The sequence below is a fragment of the Doryrhamphus excisus genome, linkage group LG1, assembly GCF_037039965.1.
Source record: "Doryrhamphus excisus strain RoL-2023G ecotype Guam linkage group LG1, RoL_Dexc_Guam_v1.1, whole genome shotgun sequence".
In the NCBI taxonomy this organism is placed as follows: Eukaryota; Metazoa; Chordata; class Actinopteri; order Syngnathiformes; family Syngnathidae; genus Doryrhamphus; species Doryrhamphus excisus.
The window spans coordinates 26436075-26450511 of NC_136357.1; the positions used below are offsets into that span (position 1 = coordinate 26436075).

Below are 14437 nucleotides of genomic sequence, written 5' to 3' on the forward strand. Positions count from 1 at the left end.
AATTTGATTAATTTATTTTCATCCCAGATCTAGTGCTCACTCTCAATCTCACGTGATCTTGTGACATAATAATAATATTAATATCAACAATGAGCAAAGCCGACACAGGATCATTTGGTGTGTCGATTGGAGACCGATATCACTCTGGGTCCCTGTTTGCACAGCTCCGCCCAGCCCTCGTGTGAAGTCTGCAGGAAATGCAAATGAAGGAGTGCAGCTGAGGGTCTCTATTCAAAGCCTTCACTCAGACGGCCGTCAATGGGGCGGCCTGAGCATCTGGACACATGATGAGAACGCAAGACACAACTTCATTATTTCATCGTGCTGCTGTGCCCAGTGGACCGTCCCAATGCTGGACCGTACCACCATGGACGCATGAGTACAGCAGGGGTGGTCAAACGAAAGGATGCAAAATATTAACTTTGGTCTTTTTTCCCATTTTTGTTTTTTTTTTTCCCCAAATATTTCAACTTTCTCCTTCAATAATTTTTGTAAAAGTTCTTTTCAGAATATTCTGATTTGATTCCCATAATATTTTGACTTTATTCTTTAACTTTTCCTACAACTTAATTTTCCAAAAATTGTTTTGTTTATTTTGTTTTATGCTACTATTATTTTCCCCATAATATTAGAAGTTTAGATTTTTTTCTTGCTAAAATACAACTTCTGATTTCATTCCCATAATATTTTGACTTTATTCAACTTTTCCTGCAACTTAATTTTCCAAAAATTGTTTTATTTAAAAACATAATAATTAGTATTTCATCTTTATGCTACTATTATTTTCCCCATAATATTAGAAGTTTAGATTTTTTTCTTGCTAAAATACAACTTCTGATTTCATTCCCATAATATTTTGACTTTATTCAACTTTTCCTGCAACTTAATTTTCCAAAAATTGTTTTATTTAAAAACATAATAATTAGTATTTCATCTTTATGCTACTATTATTTTCCCCATAATATTAGGAGTTTAGTTTTTTTTCTTGCTAAAATACAACTTCTGATTTCATTCCCATAATATTTTGACTTTATTCAACTTTTCCTGCAACTTAATTTTCCAAAAATTGTTTTATTTAAAAACATAATTAGTATTTCATCTTTATGCTACTATTATTTTCCCCATAATATTAGGAGTTTAGTTTTTTTTCTTGCTAAAATACAACTTCTGATTTCATTCCCATAATATTTTGACTTTATTCAACTTTTCCTGCAACTTAATTTTCCAAAAATTGTTTTATTTAAAAACATAATTAGTATTTCATCTTTATGCTACTATTATTTTCCCCATATTAGAAGTTTAGTTTTTTTTCTTGCTAAAATACAACTTCTGATTTCATTCCCATAATATTTTGACTTTATTCAACTTTTCCTGCAACTTAATTTTCCAAAAATTGTTTTATTTAAAAACATAATAATTAGTATTTCATCTTTATGCTACTATTATTTTCCCCATAATATTAGAAGTTTAGATTTTTTTCTTGCTAAAATACAACTTCTGATTTCATTCCCATAATATTTTGACTTTATTCAACTTTTCCTGCAACTTAATTTTCCAAAAATTGTTTTATTTAAAAACATAATAATTAGTATTTCATCTTTATGCTACTATTATTTTCCCCATAATATTAGAAGTTTAGATTTTTTTCTTGCTAAAATACAACTTCTGATTTCATTCCCATAATATTTTGACTTTATTCAACTTTTCCTGCAACTTAATTTTCCAAAAATTGTTTTATTTAAAAACATAATTAGTATTTCATCTTTATGCTACTATTATTTTCCCCATAATATTAGAAGTTTAGATTTTTTTCTTACTAAAATACAACTTTTTTTCTGAATATTTTGACTATTTTTGTAAAATTAGGGCTGCTTTTTTACATTTAAAAATATTTTTTTTATTTTGACTTTCTCGTAAAATAACTTTTTACGCATTCTATTTTTTCCCCAAAGTTTCAACTTTGTTGTTTTGTTTCTCATAAGAGTGCGACTTAGTCTTTTTTTTCTTTAATATTTTCAATTTGTGACATTTTTGTTATACCACCACTTTTTTTTCTTAATATTTGACTTTATTTCTGTACATTAAAACTTTTTCTGCAATCTAATTTCCCCAAATTTATTTTATTTTTTTATTATTTTATTTTTTATCTTGACTATTTCAAGATAATGGCTAATAAAATGACATTATTTTAGTCATGTTTAATTTAATTTCAATGAAGATGATGTAAAAAGACGTACCTGTCGCTGTGCCATCAAAATAGATCAACGTTTGTCCGGCTGCACTGAGAGCCAGCTGTATTTTTAGCACAAACAACACACTGTGATCACGGAGGGGAAGGGGTGAGGGGGAGACAGGGGGGGGGGGGTCAACGTGGCCTTCCACGCATACCAAAATATCATCCACAGGTCGATGCAACTATTTTGGTATGACTGTGAACGGTCAGCGGGGGCAGGATGAAAGGCCGGGATGGCAACACCCGCAACACCCGTTTTGACGGTGGGACGACAGGACAGGAAGAGGAAGCGGTGGCTCTTTTCACGTTTGATATCGTCTCCCAATGCGGCCTTGCAAGAACGGGTGCTCTCGTTCAGGCTCCGGACTTGAGCTGCTGTGAGCCGTCGGCGTTTAATGGCTGTGTTAGCGAAGCCTTCCTGAAGGCCGTAAAAGTTTCCCCTTTGAAGCTCAACGCCCCCGACACTTTCACTGGGCAGACCTCAGCTGTGCCGCCCATCTGGGGCCGTGTGTGCAGACAATTTGGGGGGGGTTATATTACTATTATGGGAATAAAGCCAAAATGTCAAAGGAAAAAAAAATAAAGTGACGATATTACGTGAATAAAGTGCAGATATTACGGGAATAAAGTGACAATATTACGGGTAAGTTGAGGTAGTGTAAGGTAAGGTAAGACAAGACAAGGTAAAGTAAGACAAGGTAAGGTAAGATAGTGTAAGGTAAGGTAACAAGGTAAGACAAGGTAAGGTAAGATAGTATAAGGTAAGGTAAGACAAGGTAAGGTAAGATAGTGTACGGTAAGATAGTGTAAGGTAAGGTAAGACAAGGTAGTGTAAGGTAAGGTAAGACAAGGTAAGGTAAGATAGTGTAAGGTAAGGTAAAATAGTGTAAGGTAAGGTAGGACAAGGCAAGATAGTGTAAGGTAAGGTAAGACAAGACAAGGTAAGGTAAGACAAGACAAGGTAGGGTAAGGTAAGACAAGACAAGGTAGGGTAAGATAAGACAAGACAAGGTAGGGTAAGGTAAGACAAGTTAAGGTAAGACAAGTTAAGGTAAGACAAGGCAAAGTAAGGTAAGACAAGGTAAAGTAAGGTAAGACAAGGTAAGACAAGGTAGGGTAAGGTAAGACAAGGTAAGGTAAGACAAGGTAAGGTAAGACAAGGTAAAGTAAGGTGAGACAAGGTAAAGTAAGGTAATGTAAGACAAGGTAAAGTAAGGTAAGGCAAGACAAGGTAGGGTAAGGTAAGGCAAGACAAGGTAAGACAAGGTAAAGTAAGGTAAGGCAAGACAAGGTAGGGTAAGGTAAGGTAAGACAAGGTAAGACAAGGTAGTGTAAGGTAAGGTAAGACAAGGTAAGATAGTGTAAGGTAAGGTAAAACAAGGTAAGGTAAGACAAGGTAAAGTAAGGTAAGACAAGGTAGGGTAAGGTAAGGTAAGACAAGGCAAGACAAGGTAGGGTAAGGTAAGACAAGGTAGGGTAAGGTAAGGTAAGACAAGTTAAGGTAAGACAAGATAGTGTAAGGTAAGGTAAGATAATGTAGGGTAAGGTAATATAATATAATGTAAGGTAATGTAATGTAAGGTAATACAATGTAATGAAATGTAAGGTAAGGTAAGGTAATGTAAGGTAAGATCTCAGCATCCTGTATCTCCAGGTGTTGCTGTACAAAATATCAAAGTGGCAAAGTTGCGCCCTTCACCATGCCGGCCTCGCTGGAAGAGTTTTGGACCCCCCCCCCCGCGCTGCATCGGGATGGCAGATAGCGTGAGCGTTCTGCCCCGCATGACACAGCGCGGGTCCTGTGGTTGGAGCGGCGTGGGACGGGGAGACGGGGCGGACATTGGGATGCGGGGGACGGAGGCGGGGATGGGATTACAGATGGGCCGCGCTAGACGGGAGGGGAGGGAGGCGGTGTGGGGGGGGGGGGGGGGGGGGGGGTATTACGAGGGGGGGTTGGGGGCTCCTATGAGAAGAATTACTGAGCACAAAAGACTGAATGGGCAGTGAGCACATACGATCCCATGATGATCATCACATTGTGCTGCATCTGACCCCTGGGGACCTGGGGCGGGGGGGGGGGGGGTGATGTCAGCTGTTGTCCCACAGGAGAAGGGTCAAAAGTGTGGAAATGGTAAATCCACCTGTGACTCACAGTTGATATCGTTTTATTGTATTTCATTTATTCATTTGATCATTACAAAACTTTCATATATTTTTACATTTTTATTACATTTTTATCATTTAGGAATTTTAACAAAATATAAATAATTAATTTTAAAAATTAATTAATACATTTACTAATTAATTTTTTTTACAGTAATGGTAATAATAGTTATGACAAAATACTGCTAATAAATAATAATTGCCATCAAATGAGAAAAAGTAATTTTAAAAAAAAGTATGGAATTACATTATTTTATGTATGTATTATTTCATTATCATTAAAAATGACTTAAAAATATTAATATTATATAATGAAAAATATTATTTGTTTAATATTATTAAAAAATTACATTTTTGATAAATTAAGCTTTTTTCTTTAATATAAAAAATGATAATATGCAAGAATTATTGCTTTTCTTTAATATCAAAAACATAAAAAAACGTAAAAATAAATAAACATACAAAATACAAATATTTTGTAAAAAAAAACATGTATTCTTTGTTATATTATTAAAATGCCAATATTTTTAAATATATAATTTTTCATGAATATGACAAATGACGGGGCGGCGCGGTGGAAAGTGGTTAGCGCGCAGACCTCGCAGCTGGGAGACCAGGGTTCAATTCCACCCTCGGCCATATCTGTGTGGAGTTTGTATGTTCTCCCCGTGCATGCGTGGGTTTTCTCCGGGTACTCCGGTTTCCTCCCACATGCCAAAAACATGCTAGGTTAATTAGCGACTCAAAATTGTCCATAGTTATGAATGTGAGTGTGAATGGTTGTTTGTGTCTGTGTGCCCTGTGATTGGCTGGCCACCAGTCCAGGGTGTACCCCGCCTCTCACTTGAAGACAGCTGAGAGCACCCCCTGCGACCCTCGTGAGGAAAAGAGGTAGAAAATGAATGAATGTTACAAAGCGGGCGGCACGGTGGTCGAGTGGTTATCGCGCAGACCTCACAACTAGGAGACCAGGGTTCAATCCCACCCTCCGCTATCTCTGTGTGGAGTTTGCATGTTCTCCCCTGTGCATGCGTGGGTTTCCTCCCACATTCCAAAAAACATGCTAGGTTAATTAGCGATTCCAAATTGTCCATAGGTATGAATGTGAGTGTGAATGGTTGTTTGTCTATATGTGCCCTGTGATTGGCTGGCCACCAGTCCAGGGTGTAGACAGCTGGGATATTATTATTATTCTTTTGTAAAAGTCATATAATGAGTAACAAAGAAAACCAAATTGATTATTTTTCTTCCAAAGCGGCCATTATAAAAAAAATCATATGTTTGTGAGCAACCATTGAGGAAACAATTCAGTTCTTTGGCTCCTTGGTGACAATTCTTCTGAAAAGGTCATCGTGTTGCACAACAAGTGTGTGCGCTATGAATAACAGGAAGACCGATATGTTTCCTGCGGAGTGTTATTGCCTGTCGTGTCGTGTCAGTCAGCAAAGTCCCCAAGCAGTATAACTACTTGTACAACTACTGCACGTACCACGTACATGAGTCAGACGTTGTTCATTACCATTGCCTGATGCCGTTGGTATGACATCGCTGTGTTTACATTTTAAATTAGCTGCAGAAACATATGGGAAGAATACATCATTCTTTATTGTGTGAATGCGTATATATGCATTTTTTTTCCATTCATTTATTATGACTAGTCTTTTTCGCTGTTTTATTATTATTATTATTATTATATTTATACAAACGTACAGAAACATTTAGTGTTATCATGCTAAGTCAGGGGTCTCAAACACGTGGCCCGCGGGCCAAATGTGGCCCGCAGGACACTAGTTTGAGGCCCCCGCCTTGATATGAAAGATTAATGTTAGCGCGTCCCGCGCAAGTTTGATATGGATGCTGTATGGTATCATGTACCCAGAAAAATTTATTACGTTTGATTAATGTTCATGTTAAAGGTTAAATAACTGTTAATAGTTATCCTCCCTATCCGTGTGGAAGTGGTAAGTTTTTGGCTATTTAAGTTTAAAGGAAATAACTTGAAGGCTACCATTTAGGTCGCTAGCTGTCTAGTTTGCGAGTTAGCATGTGTCTCAAGACCCTGCAGTTGCGCGATATGTTGTAAATCAGGGGTCTCAAACACACGGCCCGCGGGCCAAATGTGGCCCGCAGGACACTAGTTTGAGGCCCCCGCCTTGATATGAAAGATTAATGTTAGCGCGTCCCACGCAAGTTTGATATGGATGCTGTATGGTATCATGTACCCAGAAAAAATTATTACGTTTGATTAATGTTCATGTGAAAGGTTAAATAACTGTTAATAGTTATCCTCCCTATCTGTGTGGAAGTGGTAAGTTTTTGGCTATTTAAGTTTAAATGAAATAACTTGAAGGCTACCGTTAAGGTCGCTAGCTCTCTAGTTTGCGAGTTAGCATGTGTCTCAAGACCCTGCAGTTGCGCAATATGTTGTAAATAAAAAGAGTATAAATGTGACTATAGTCGTGTTTTGTCATGTCTACAGGGCTCTAATAATGCTTTGTTCATTTTAATCTGAAAAAAATAATTTGTCTACCCACCAACTATATGTGGTTTCTTACGTTTGTATTATTTGCCGTTTTATTATTATTATATTTATTTATTTATTACTGATTGATTTTCTTTATTCTTGATTTGTTTATTTATTTTTCATCTTATTTTGTGTAGAAAAATAAAAAGTAAGATATCGCTTTTAACATTGGGAGCCACTATCATGCTAAGATTAGCATAGTAGCATTTTAGATGTTTTAATGAGTAGAAACCTATATAAACACTTAGCACTATCATTTCAGGTGTTACCATGTTCATGCTAGCATGCTAACATGACTATAGTGACATTTTTAGCTAGTTTCATCACTTTTAACATTGGGAGCCGCTATCATGCTAAGTTTAGCATTTCTAAGATTAGCATAGTAGCATTTTAGCTGTTTTAATGAGTAGAAACATTAGTAGACACTTAGCGCTATCATGTCAGGTGTTATCATGTTCATGTTAGCATGGTAACATGAATGTAGTCACATTTTGAGCTAGTTTCATTACTTTTAACATTGGGAGGCGTCATGCTAGGTTAGCATTGCTAACATTAGCATACACATTCACACGATAAGGCGTATTTTTTTTTCAGAAAGTATGTGTTGCTGTCAGAGGCACCCAAACACCAACCTATAGCGGTGGGCAAAACAGTTCATTTTTAGTGAACCGGATCATTCAGTAAAAAGAGCCGTTCATTTCAGTCAAATTGGTCGTTAGCCTGTGATCTCGTCCTGTGCATAGGCCCGGTCAGCCGTGTCGAGTCAGTCCGTTCGACTCAACAGCGCAATAACACGTGACGACTAGAGGTGTGTCGGTCATGAACGAACGGGTCAAAAAGAACTAGTTCTTTTTTGTCTGTCAATCTCTCGGTCTTTCAGTCAGCTAACCACACCCACCCACAGAGCGAGGCGCGACGATTGGATAAGACAGGCAGGCAGCAACGGTGAACTAAAAAAAAGCTTTGCAACTGAACTGACTGAATTAATATTTTAGGGGGCGGTGACTGCGTTCATTTCTTCACAAAAAAAGAACCAGTTCGTTCATGAACGACACACCACTTATCAACCTACGAGTCATATGCTTCACTCCGCCTATTACTCACCATTTGAAACGACAATCCCGGTTGATAACTTCGCTTTCCCTGGCGTGTGACTCATTGCGGACTAGCAGCTTAACCTTTATTGTGCCGTGGGTCCCCACCGTGATGACTTATCTCGTGAATCACGTTGAGATCTCTCCTTGTGAGAGCAAATTTCCTGTTGTTAGCATAACTCCTTCGTGTCATTGATAGCAGACAGGATATTAAGTTGAGGTCACCACTGAGCTGGAGATGTAAAAAGGGAAGCAACGCAGATTATTTTGTGACGGCTGATGACTCACTCGGGATTTCCAAAACGTGATGGGCATGGCGGCGTTTTGCAATAATCATCTGCAGATGTGAGTCCGACTGAGGAACACGGGTCACGTTTCATGGCCTTCCGCATGATGACTGACAGCAGGCATACCACATGATGACTTATTTTACAGCACAGCAAAAAAAAATAAAAATACTCCCAAATAATACTACACAGGGCGGCACGGCGGTCTAGTGGTTAGCGCGCAGACCTCACAGCTAGGAGACCATTGTTCAATTCCACCCTGGGCCATCTCTGTGTGGAGTTTGCATGTTCTCCGTGGTGCATGTGTGGGTTTTCTCTCCCAACAAGACACAGGCTTGAGTCCACACAAAATTCTGGCCTAAATTTTCAAAGTTAGCCAAAAGAAAAAACATGCAAACCTTGGTTAACATCCGCCCTGGTTAACACGTTTTTTGGTTAACAACCAACACTATTGAGGGCTGTAAGGCGGACGAGTGGTTAGAGCGCAGGCCACAATGCTAGGGGACGCGGGTTCGATTCCCTCGGCCAAGGCAGTAGAAAATGAATGAAATATTATAATATAATAATTTAAAATAATTATTAAATTAATTCATTCATTTTCTACCGCTTTTTCCTCACGAGGGTCGCCGGGGGTGCTGGAGTCTATCCCAGCTGTCTTCCGGCGAGAGGCGGGGTACACCCTGGACTGGTCGCCAGCCAATCACAGGGCACATATAGACAAACAACCATTCACACTCACATTCATACCTATGGACAATTTGGAGTCGCTAATTAACCTAGCATGTTTTTGGAATGTGGGAGGAAACCGGAGAACCCGGAGAAAACCCACGCATGCACGGGGAGCCGTGCCGCCCATAATTATTAAATTATTAAATATAATTTTAAATATAATATAAATAGAAATGAATGGTAGAAAATGAATGAATAATACTACGGAACCGCTTTGAACAACTGACATTTTACACCAAACACATCAAGATTTCCCTGTTGGTATTTTGTAAAACAACATGCTAACATACCGTACAATATTACAACCTAATTTTCCAAAAATTACCACTTTATGCTACTAAAGTGATGTTATTTTCTACTCAGAATATTACGTCTACAAGATTAAATAAAAAAGATCCGAACTGCAAATATTGTGGCACCACCAAAACGGAAAGTATTACAGTTTACTGTGAGAGTGAGAAAAACAAACACTACAGCAGCCTCTAGTGGAGAAAAGGTGCTACTACAACCCATACGACTAAATAGAGTGTGCTGTAATTAAACTAAAAAACTGCAGAAAAATAACTTTTGGGAGTACAAAAACGTACTTTTCATTCTCTGAAGAATGGAACACGACTATTGGATACTTATATAATACTGTCCTATAATTGTGTATTGTAGTACATATTTTTTTTTAAGTTTCCATTTTCAACTGTTGTGTCCCGTAGAGCTGTTACACTCATAGACCAGTAGAGGGCAGCAGAGTCCAGCATTGAACTATCATGACATGAAGAGTAACTTGTATTTATTTTTAAAAATTTTGATTACACAGTAACACATCACATTGTACGATTCACAGTTCTACGTGTGCAAAAAGATCAATTACAATAAATTTGTTCACTTCCTGTATTCTAAATGTATTCTTTGCTAATTTTAAATACACGGGAAAATGTTAAGGCAGTGTAACAATATAATCACATAAATATACAGTAGGATAATATTGTATAAGCGTGATTAGACATTTTGGGTCCTAGTATTGACCCCCGGTCAATAATATTGGAATGTTCCGATTTGTTAAGACAAGCCTTAAGTGCTTTCTGTTCCAAAAACTTCATCTTTTGTCTCGTCAGACCGCAGAATATTTTCCCAAAGGTCTTTGGGATTGTCGAGATGTTTTCTGGCAAAATTGAGACTAGCCTTAACGTTCTTTTTGTTCAGCAGTGCCTTTCGTCTATGCAGTCTGTTTTTACCCAATGCCTTTCTTATGGTGGAGTCATGAACGCTGACCTTAACGGAGGCAAGCGAGGCCTGTAGTTCTTTGGATGTTGTCGTGGGGTCTTTTGTGACCTCTTGCATGAGTCGTCGCTGGGCTCTCGGGGTCATTTTGGTTGGTCGCCCACTCCTGGGAAGGTTCATCACCGTTCCGTGTTTTCGCCATTTGTGGATAATGGCTCTCACTGTGGTTTGCTGGAGTCCCAGAGCTTTCGAAATGGCTTTATAACCTTTTCCAGACCGATAGATCTCAATTACTTTCTCTCTCATATGTTCCTGAATATCTTTAGATCTCGGCATGTTGTCTAGCTTCACTTTATCAGGAAGGTCCTATTTAAGTGAGCGGGGGGTTACTTTTTCCACACAGGTTTCAACCTCCTACCAGCCCAGAGAGTGAAGGTGACCAGTCCATCCAACATGGAGTCTAAGCCAGGTCCAAGGCTCCAGGCTAGTAACTCGAGGACCAAATCTGGTCTGTGTAAACGCAACACCAGACTATTGTTCAGTGAATAACCCAAAATGTCTAATTCAGTGACAACATAACAATATAAATGGATCAGTGTTAGCATTACACACAATCAGGATTCATGGCATATATATAATATTGTGCTATGCTAGTCTAGTCATTCAATAATACATTGGCTCATTTACAAGCATTGAATTCGACAGAATTACACAAATTGCAACAATTCCCACAGATATAACATGAAGCCATGATTCATGATAGCATTTATGTTTGTGCTAACTGGCCCATACAAACCAATGGGCTAACTCAAGCTAGCGTTAGCAATACTTACCAGTTCCATTCGATGGGCACACACGAATGCGACGCCCCGTCCAGGGGTCTCCGTCAGGGTAGCGGTAGTTGGCACCTAAAATACATTCAGTGCAGAAATATCAAAAGTCACCTCTTGTGACAAAAGCATCAACGAGTTAGCTAGTATGTCGAAAATAAGGAACCGCTCTTGTCAGTGCGTGTATCACTTTAAGAAAAGTCACGTGACCGGCAGTAGCTGTTTCGCCTGTCACTGAGGCGCCAAACTGTGTTTGTTTATAAAGATGCGAGTTTTGTTTTGACGCCTGTCGTGAGATGCAACGTTTCTACAGTAAAAAAACAAATATTCCGAAGCACAATTCTTCCATTTTGACTGAAATAAAAGAAAGATTTCCGCCGTGCGGGCCTTTTTTTTTGCTAGCAGCAGCGTGAACCATTACACTAACAGAGAGTCGATTAAATCGATGTGACACGTAACCGATGCGACCCCTTTAAGATCCAGCAGGTGACAGTATCGACACAATATCGAAGTTATCCAAGTTGTACCGTGAAACAAACGTTGCAAGCCTACCTGTTTTGAGTAAGTGCTTCCCCAAAGTGACAGACAGTGGCAGCGTCTTCCTGTGAGCTATTTCATTGGTTACCGTAAGTCATGTGACCGAAGCCGAGCCGCTGATTAGCTGCATAGACTCACATGGCTTGTCACATGACCCTGAAAGCACGAGCGTCATGGAATTATTTTATATTATTGAATTTTTAGTTGATACATGAAAATGAGCAAGAAAAGTGTATATAATAGAAGGGAAAGCCAATTTTATTTTTACCTGTAGTCTCATCCAGCCCCCTATCTAGTCTTTGACTCCATAGACTTTAACATACTAACTGCTTTATCAGTTCAAGCTCAATGACTAGGTAGGACATTTCTGGTTTCTTCCAGCGTCCTATCTAGTCTTTGAGAATGAAAGCCTTTTCTACGACGAAATAGGACAGCCCTAGTCACTTCCTGTCTCCTATCTAGTCTTTGAGCATCATCCACTCTCCTATCTAGTCCTTGAGCGTGAACAGATGAAACCTACTAAAGACTAGATAGGACAGCAATGGTTTCAACCAGTCTCCTACTTATCTAGTCATTGTGTGTGAACTGATGAAACCTGCTCAAATACTAGATAGGACAGCTCTAACCTCATCCGGTCTCCTATCTAGTCTTTGTGTGTATAAACTACTGAAGCCTGCGCAATGACTAGATAGGACTGCTCTTTGATCCAGTGATCAAGTCACCAAAGTAGTCTTTAAGTGTGAACTGATTAAATTTGCTCAATGACTAGATGGGACAGCTCTAGTCTCATCCAGTCACCTATCTAGTCATTGTGTGTGAACTGATGAAACCTGCTCAAATACTAGATAGGACAGCAGTAATCTCATGCAGTCTCCTATCTCACCTTTGTGTGTGAACTGATGAAACCTGCTCAAATACTAGATAGGACAGCAGTAATCTCATCCAGTCTCCTATCTCGCCTTTGTGTGCGAACTGATAAAACCCGCTCAAATGTACTGGATAGGACAGCTCTAGTCTCATCCAATCTCAGATCAAGTCTGTGTGCAAACTGATGAAACCCGCTCAAATGTACTGGATAGGACAGCTCTAGCCTCATCCGTTCTCCTGTCTAGTGTGTGTGTGTATGAACTGCTGAAGCCTGCGCAATGACTAGATAGGACAGGTGTGAACTGATTAAACTTGCTCAATGACTAGATAGGACAGCTCTCGTCTAGTCCAGTCTCCTATCTAATCATTGAGCAGAAACTGAGGAAGCCAGTGCAAAGACTAGATAGGACATCTCTAGTCTCATCCAATCACAGATCAACTCTGTGTGCGAACTGATGAAACACGCTCAAATGTACAGGATAGGACAGCTGTAGTCTCATCCAATCTCAGATCAAGTCTGTGTGCAAACTGATGAAACCCGCTCAAATGTTCTGGATAGGACAGCTCTAGCCTCATCCGTTCTTCTATCTAGTGTTTGTGTGTATGAACTGCTGAAGCCTGCGCAATGACTAGATAGGACAGGTGTGAACTGATTAAACTTGCTCAATGACTAGATAGGACAGCTCTCGTCTAGTCCAGTCTCCTATCTAATCATTGAGCAGGAACTGAGGAAGCCAGTGCAAAGACTAGATAGGACATCTCTAGTCTCATCCAATCACAGATCAACTCTGTGTGCGAACTGATGAAACACGCTCAAATGTACAGGGTAGGACAGCTGTAGTCTCATCCAATCTCAGATCAAGTCTGTGTGCAAACTGATGAAACCCGCTCAAATGTACTGGATAGGACAGCTCTAGCCTCATCCGTTCTCCTGACTAGTGTTTGTGTGTATGAACTGCTGAAGCCTGCGCAATGACTAGATAGGACAGCCCTCGTCTAGTCCAGTCTCCTATCTAATCATTGAGCAGGAACTGAGGAAGCCAGTGCAAAGACTAGATAGGACATCTCTAGTCTCATCCAATCACAGATCAACTCTGTGTGCGAACTGATGAAACACGCTCAAATGTACAGGATAGGACAGCTGTAGTCTCATCCAATCTCAGATCAAGTCTGTGCACAAACTGATGAAACCCGCTCAAATGTTCTGGATAGGACAGCTCTAGCCTAATCCGTTCTCCTGTCTAGTGTTTGTGTGTATGAACTGCTGAAGCCTGCGCAATGACTAGATAGGACAGCCCTCGTCTAGTCCAGTCTCCTATCTAATCATTGAGCAGGAACTGAGGAAGCCAGTGCAAAGACTAGATAGGACATCTCTAGTCTCATCCAATCACAGATCAACTCTGTGTGCGAACTGATGAAACACGCTCAAATGTACAGGATAGGACAGCTGTAGTCTCATCCAATCTCAGATCAAGTCTGTGCACAAACTGATGAAACCCGCTCAAATGTTCTGGATAGGACAGCTCTAGCCTCATCCGTTCTCCTATCTAGTGTTTGTGTGTATGAACTGCTGAAGCCTGCGCAATGACTAGATAGGACAGCTCTCGTCTAGTCCAGTCTCCTATCTAATCATTGAGCAGGAACTGAGGAAGCCTGTGCAAAGACTAGATAGGACAGCTCTAGTCTCATCCAATCTCAGATCAACTCTGTGTGCGAACTGATGAAACACACTCAAATGTACTGGATAGGACAGCTGTAGTCTCATCCAATCTCAGATCAAGTCTGTGTGCAAACTGATGAAACCCGCTCAAATGTACTGGATAGGACAGCTCCAGCCTAATCCGTTCTCCTATCTAGTGTTTGTGTGTATGAACTGCTGAAGCCTGCGCAATGACTAGATAGGACAGCTCTCGTCTAGTCCAGTCTCCTATCTAATCATTGAGCAGGAACTGAGGAAG

At 39.6% G+C, this 14437-nt stretch overlaps 1 long non-coding RNA gene across 1 annotated transcript; it reads right to left on the reverse strand.

The window, feature by feature from the left end:
* Positions 1 to 9788: 9788 nt before the first annotated feature.
* On the reverse strand, positions 9789 to 11664 carry LOC144901053 (uncharacterized). The gene is made up of 3 exons (XR_013629241.1): positions 11628 to 11664; positions 11079 to 11153; positions 9789 to 10755 (listed from the first exon to the last, which is right to left on the reverse strand). It is a non-coding gene; the product is annotated as an uncharacterized LOC144901053 (long non-coding RNA).
* Between the last annotated feature and the right edge of the window lie 2773 nt (positions 11665 to 14437).